Source organism: Morone saxatilis, unplaced genomic scaffold, assembly GCF_004916995.1.
Source record: "Morone saxatilis isolate NCDOM2014 unplaced genomic scaffold, NCSU_SB_2.0 Contig17, whole genome shotgun sequence".
NCBI classification, from domain to species: Eukaryota; Metazoa; Chordata; class Actinopteri; family Moronidae; genus Morone; species Morone saxatilis.
Window position 1 is genome coordinate 25760918 of NW_023339729.1, and position 7826 is coordinate 25768743.

Sequence of the window (7826 nt, forward strand, 5' to 3'; positions counted from 1 at the left end):
TTTGTCATGACTTAAGAGCCGGGTTGTGACAAAGTCTATATTCACAGAGCTTCAGTCTCTGATAAACAGCCTCGTCCTGCAATAGGAAACAACCAGCTGATAGAACAATGAGGAGAAAACACTAAATCTGGCAATAAAGAGTTTATGACTGCTATAAAAACTGATAATTGGATAAAAATATCAGTAAAATCATCTCTTAATCATCAATATTCCCAGGAAATAATCTGCTTAAAATTAATCAGAATTGCTTGGTAGCAGATAGTCAGGGGTCGTCTGTTCACTCAGTGACAGTTAAGTGTCCTTTAAGGAAAAAGGAACCACTGATGAATATTGTCTTTCCCAGAATTAAAAGCAAAAACTGGAATATTTTGTGCATTTAGACGCAGTAATTGTTTGTTTTTGTCCTGATCAACTGAAGTGAACTACAGGTGTGAAAGAGAGAAACGTAATTAATGAGCTGTGAATAAGAGGAGGAGGAAGGTGACCAGAGGCTGTAAATACCTGTTGAGCTCAGTGACTGAATGAACGTAAGCACCTTTACATGTTTGTTTACCGGCCGGCTGTCGAGCGATTCCTGTCTTTAAAGGTCAGAGTTCACTGCAAGGAGAGCTGAAGTAGGTCGGGTAATCTGATGGAATAAACCCCCCCGCGGCTCCTCCTCCTCTACTGGTTTCCAGTGAAATGAGGACATTGGGCTGTGATGTTGCTGCCAGAGGAACAAACACACCCACTCGGAGCCTCTTATCGGCGGCGCTGGAAGCGTTTCGTTCTGCTGTTCGGGGACGAGACGCGTCCAGGAAAAAACTGAAAGCAGGAACAGTCGCACAAACTGAGGTTTAATGTTTAAGTTTCATTCCAACGTCTCCTCCATGAATGACTCGTTTCAGAGCGTTCTTCAAACCCTCTCTCGTGACACAGTGACCTCTGACCCTTTGAGATCCACCAGACGCTACCTGGTCTCACAAATCAGCTTTACTCCTCCGTCTGCCAACAGTAATGAGAGATCTGATCGTCAGAGCTAATCGGCTCTGAGTCAGGAAACAAACTCGCAACCCTGAATCCACAACGGGTGGCACCTGATCTCAAACTGTAATCAAAGTTTTAAGTCTTGTTTTAGTCCACAATAATATAATAATATAATAATATACTAATTTAATAATATAATAAACATTTTGATCTACGTACTATCATCAGTTCGTCACGGACACAAAAACTGTTGGTTGAATTTTAAAAAAATTGCTTTATTCGTGGTCCCCTGAGGAAGAATGACAATAAACTTGGTGATTATATTATTTTATTATTTTTCAATCAAACTTGTATAGCAGCTTTAATACAGTTCAGTGCTTCACAGACGAGGTCACAGGTTTAAGAATAGTATTTAATAAAAGCTATGATCAATAAAATAAAGAAAGAAAGCAGAAAAAACAAACAATATCAATGACATGGATAAGTGTATATTTATAATATAAGGAAATATTTGAATAAATTAACAATAAAAGGAAATACGACAAAGATAATTGAGTAAAAAATAGTAAATAACGTCTAAAGGCCACATTTTTATTGTATTAATTTACGTACTTCAGACTCTATTAAATCTTTCTATTATTTAAATATCTTTTTTAATCATCTTTTGTTAGATATTGCAATATAATACCTATTTTAACGTTCTTATTTTTCTTTCTTTAATATCTTGTGAGCAAATGTTAGCATGTTAACAGGCTATGTCGCTATGAAACAGGAAGTTTTCATAACTTAAACATATCTGAATCCCCCCAGGCTCATAGTGACAGCGCCACCTACTGGAAACAGGAAGTACATTGTGATGCCGCGGTGCCATCAGCCCCGATCACTTTATTTTAAAACCGCTCTGTTCTTTGTCTCGGTCAGACCAGAATCCGAAGAGACGCGTCGGTCAGCCGATACGACGTCCTGTGATGTGATACTTTGTGAACAGAAGAGCTTTTCTTTATGCTGATGCAGGTTTCTTATGTTGTCGGAGGGAACAGCCCCCAGAGGACGAGGAGTCCGGAACGCCAGCCAGCAGCGGCGGCTAACAGAGAAGCAGCCATTTGTTTCTCATTTGGGCCTCGTGGAGCAGCTTCAGTGACCGCGACTCTCTTCTCTCCGGTTACACAGCTCCGTCCTGTTTTTGTTACGAGCCAGAAAGATGAATGCTTTGAGCTCTCTCACACAAAAACACTGGAAACCCGGGAGTTAACCGTTCCTTACGAGGGGGGGCAGAGGCAGATTTGGATGATTTGGGAGGTCTGTCAGATTGACTGAAAGCTTACGGTTTACGGCTGAAACCTTTCCAGCACATCTCGGATGTGCCAAGTGTAATTCTTGGACTCCGTTTGGTCTGCGGAGATTTATTAGAGAAAAAAGAAGAATCTGATTTGTGCAGCGACGGTTAGTTCTGGTTGCTGGCAGCCAGGACGCGGCCTTCATAGCTGGGACGCTCTCCAATCTCGTTGGCGATGGTTTAAACTCATCTAAATGTGAATGTGTGCTGATCCCAGGGCAGGCTAATGAGGACAACACATCAGAGCTGTTAGACTGCGGGTTAGCCAGCACTGCGGTCTTCAGTTTCACTTTCACTGGGGACGTTTGTTTGAAGCACACAGGTGTGAAATTATCACTTTTCCCACAGATGTGTGAGCTCCAGCTGCATCACAGTTTTATATCTTTATAAACAGTCTGGAAGGGCCGGAGGAAATGAAAATCGAAAGGTGCCTTTAACCCCCTGAAAGGTGAGAGTACGTCAACCACTGCACCAAACCTTAGTGTGTCTTAAGATTGTGTTAAAGGTTTTATATATATCAGCAAACAGCTATTCTCTATATACAGAGTCACATGGTGTCTCTCTCCCTCTGCCTGTGTTGTTTTATCGGCCAGCCTCTCTGTGGGCTTTGTTTTCCATAGCCCGGGCTCTGCTTCTGGACTGAAACTCGCCTGGCTTTTATCATCTACGTTCGTGAATTTTAAGGATTTATTTCCACCAAACCAGAGTTGGTGATTGTTGGAAACACTAACAGAGACGCTTTAATCAGTTTGATTCTGTTTCTTTCCACTTTGTTTTGGTCTGAGATGCTCCTGTGTGATGTGAGAATTTCGTGTATATATAAAATGTAAAATGTAAAAATCCAAGTTAAGGATGAGGTCTCAGGACAACACACGTACACACATATATATATGTGTGTATATATGTGTGGTATTCTCTCTATTCTCTATAGGTTCAACCATCTGTTACACTTTGAGTTCAGTTCTGTGTTAAGATCTCAGCTTTCGAAGAACACCCCAGTCCACATCCTCCGCTCGTTATAAAACACTGTAACCACTCATTCATCAGGGGTTGTATTGAATGATGGAGGAAGAACCGCCAACTGCGCCGCACATCTGACTTCAATCCGGAGCACCGCGGCGTCTTATCGGAGAAGCCAGCACCGGGTTCAAAGTGGTGTCTTCCAACTACAAAAAACCAACCCCACCATCCGCTCCGCTCCCAGAGCAACACGAGGTTCAGATGTAAACCACAGGCCTCTCTGCTGAAGGAGGACTGACTCGTGTGTCCTCCCTCCCTCCCTCCTTGTCCTCGGCTATTTTTAACCTACGCTCTCTGATCCATTATGTATTCTCCAGGTGCAGCGCCTCCCTTTTATTCTCATCTACCCACCAACAGAGCGGGAGAGAGAATGAAATTATGTCTCTCCACCGGCAGTAATTGTGTAAAAGGCTCTCCTGGTCAACCCTGGAGGACACTGCAGAGAGGAGGAGGAGGAGGAGGAGGAGGAAGAAACATGAGCTAAGAGACAAGATGACAGTAAAATGAAGGAGGAGAGAAGAGCTGGTTGTTGAGGAGAAAGAGACGTGATACGGTTTAAATATGGAGATCATTTATAAGTAATATTGACACCTTTTCTATCACTGACTGCACCGACAACCGCTTATTACATATTACATATTTTATGTATATTTCATATTATATTCAATAATAAGTTTGTGTAAAGAGATTTGGGTGAGTTTTGAGCAGATTATTTCCTGTAAATATTGATCGGAGATGAGTTTCCTGATGTTTTTATACAGTTATCTGTCTGTATTATATATTATTATATATTTAAACAATCATACAGATGTAATCAACTTCTATTCACTCTTTGGTTGTTATAACTGTGTATATTTTTACACCTTAAAGTCAAAAAGGACTCACGGCGACTCTGTGACGCTTTGGCGACCCCTATTGGGGGCCCCGACCCCCAGGTTGGGACCCACGGATGTAGAGCTTCTATAGAAAGTGTTTGTGTTGTGTGAATGAACCAGAGAGCTGTTATGTAACACACTGACCACCTCATCCGTCTGACAGAAGATACTCCAGCTGCAGCTCTCCTCCAATCACAGCGCAGGAGGCTTTTCCTTGACGACGGGTTACCGAGCAGGAAACCCCGCGGAGCCGCTGGGAGGAGGATGACGTCCAAATACGTCTGTTTACCTGGAAAACACACAGGCATCAGATCTGCTGTTCACCCTCTGAACTCTGCTGTTGTTGCTTATTGTGAATATTCATAAATGATTCAGAGCCCTGAAGTCTGTACAACCGAACGCTTGGAGGTTATTTAATCCATATTACTTGTAAAAAGTGTTGAAGTTGAGTCATAAATTGTAAAAACAGGATCTATTGTCAGAAATATAATATTCATAGACATGTGTTCATTAGAGTATAATCACCTGAGAATAATAATGGTTGTGTTTTTGTTACCAGGTCGTCAGTTTGCTATTTCACCACCATATTTAAAAGCCATTAAATCCTAAACACTGGTCCTTTAAATAAAAACTGAGTGATTCAAAATATTTCTAAATATTCTGGATGCTCCAGAAGTTATTTTAACTTTGTCCATTTTTAGGTTTTTGAAAAATGCTCATTTTATTTTTAGTTCTTTAGCTGCTCCACCTCCACCCGCACCAACCAGCTGGCGCCGCTGCATGGTTCTAATAACGTATCACAAAGTAGTTATTATAGTTTTACATTAATTTAAACAGAAAAGAAAGAAAGAGTCCATTGAATTGCAGTTGAAACAACAAATGAAATAAAAAGCAATCAAAAATGCTCTTTGGTGGAACTACGCTAACAGTTTCCACCTGTTTCCAGTCTTTGGGCTAAGCTAGGCTAAACAGCTTCAGGACATATCTGATACGTTCAGATGAACCTCACTGACAGAGAAACATCAAATACTCTCACAAAGACCTTTTTTGTTTCAACAAAGACAGACGAAACTGCTTCTGTCAAAGCAACAAAGCCAAGCTAACTCCTAGCGTCCAGTCTTTTCTGTTCTCAGACACTTCCTGTTCATCACACGTGGGTTTGTAGGTTTTCTAGCCTGTGTTGGGTTCATCTTGTACAAAATGTAAAAGATTGAGACACACAACCTCCTTCCTACTGTTGTTGACTGTGAAATATATTCAGAGATTTCCAGTGGCGCCTCCACCCTCCTCGTTACTGACCGCTGGCAGGCAGCTCGCTGGAGGTCATGTGGACCGTCTGAACTGCACTTATCATCAATGTGGTAATACCGAGGAATGTTATTCCACACATAAACAACAGAACCGCTCAAAAAAACGACACACACATAAACACAAACTTGCAACCCCCGCAGTGACCACGCTGTCGGGACCGCAGCTCCCACAGTAAATCTGACTCTACGATAACAGCGAGCTGCAGTTCAGCCAGGACCTCCAATGTATTACGCAACACTTCAACACGCTGCTGCACTGCGAGGGTAATGTAACGGTGGAAAGGAGTCAGCCTTAAACAGAACCAGATGGACTGAACTGGAATGAGAGAAATTAAGCGAAGCCACAAGAGGAGGGATAAATAAAGATTCGTCTCTGTTCATGAAGTGGTTTCATACATTTGTTGCTAATTCACATCTCATTCACATCATTCTTTTGACTTTTTCCACTGAAATCTGTTTCCTGTTCGGTCTGTGTGAAATGAATACTTTGGTTGGTGAACTGTGATCACTGCTAACTGCTAACGTATACACGCTCAGCTGCAATAGCTCTCATAGCTAGCTGACTTTCCATCTGTCAGTTAGCAAACTAGTTAGCTAATGTAAACACATTATTTATTCCAGGGATGTTTTTTTTAGGTACATTTTATTTTTTTGTTTTTTAATTTAAACATTTTCAACAAACTTTATTTAACAAAGAACAGCAGTGATTGAGAGACGTCTCTTTCTTCACTTTCTTATTTAGTATAAACTTCTGGCACACTCAACAAATTAGATTATTATTGTTGTTGATTTACATCATATTTGAGGAAAGGAAAAGAGAACAAAATGACATTTACATAAAAAGAGGAAGTGGTTATGGTTGGGAGCTAACAGAGCTAACCTGTCCAGAGAGGACAAACTGTGAACGTTTGTGTGGATGAATCAGCGCTCAGTCGTCCTCCGGTCTAACGTCACTGCTCCAGATCAAATAACCTGCACACAGCTAACAGCTAACTGGAGACTGTGACCTCGAGGGACCGCAAAGTCAAAGACACACTGAAGAAACTTTGTCAACTCTCACACAACTAATCAAATTACAGATGATATATTGATCGCTTACTGTACGCAACAAACTCTACAATCCCAGCAGGAGCCACGAGACGCTGCAGCGAGCTTTAAACCCACTGTTGGACAACATGTTGCTCTTTTATTACCAATAAAAAGGAGCAGATTTTATGCTTAATGATCCACTTTGGACGCCGCGCCACGAGCACGCCGTTCAACAGAAACTCTAAATTCTGTTAACTTTTCATTGTGAACGTCTTCAGAGCACACTGACCAAGTTTGAAGTCAATCCAATCACTTCCCGAGGAGGAACTCGTTAAAATACGACGTGTGGAAATGGTGCCAGAAACTTTCACTGGCTTTTTGGGGGATTTCATGGCAGCTTTTCTAAAATGTTTTTAGGCATTTTGTAATTTATTTTTCTTTTGTATAATTCATTAAATATTAAAAGCAACTTGTTCTGGTAGTTTGGTGACGTATGGATCAAAGTTTTAAGGGTTCGTTCAGATTTACAGAAAACATTTTACCCAGAGTTCAAAGGGATTCGCAGATAATTGATTGTAACTTCCTGCAGGGGTTAATTGATTAAGGAGCTTCAAACAGGGTTGAACATATAAGATCATTTTAAGGTGATATACTTAAAAGTCCTCTTTCTGTTTCCACTGAGTGAATAAATGTTTCTTCCAGCTGATGGACAGAAAGCGTGTAATGAATCAGTGGACGTGTACATTAAACGTGGGTGGTTCTGAAAACGTCTGTGATTTATAAACGCTGCTATAATCAAATGATTCAAACAGTGAACTGTTCCAGAGGCCACAGTTAATGTGTGCGTACATCACTGATCAACACACAGCGGCGCCATATCAAAGGCCGGCGGCCATTTGTCACCGACTGTAAACAAACACGGCCGCGAACAAACGGATCCCAGATGTCCGCGGGGAGGCGGCCATCAACACAAACTGTCTGAGTGTCACGAAACATGACGGATGAACTCTTTTACACTTCACCATCTGGAGCTCTAACACCGGACTCTCTGCTGCACATTCATTAATCCACCAGCAACATAAAGTCTGTCTCAGCGGTATCGAACCGAACGGGTGGTTTTCTGTATTATAGCTCAGGTTTACTTCTGCCACAAACACAGAGAACGCACCTGAACGTTGATCAATCCTAAAGTTAAACTGATCAAAGAGCGACGTCCTTCTTTTAGCAACAAGTCCATCAGGAAACTCCATAAATCACCTCGGTACCGCTGTCATCAAACTGTCCTCTGTC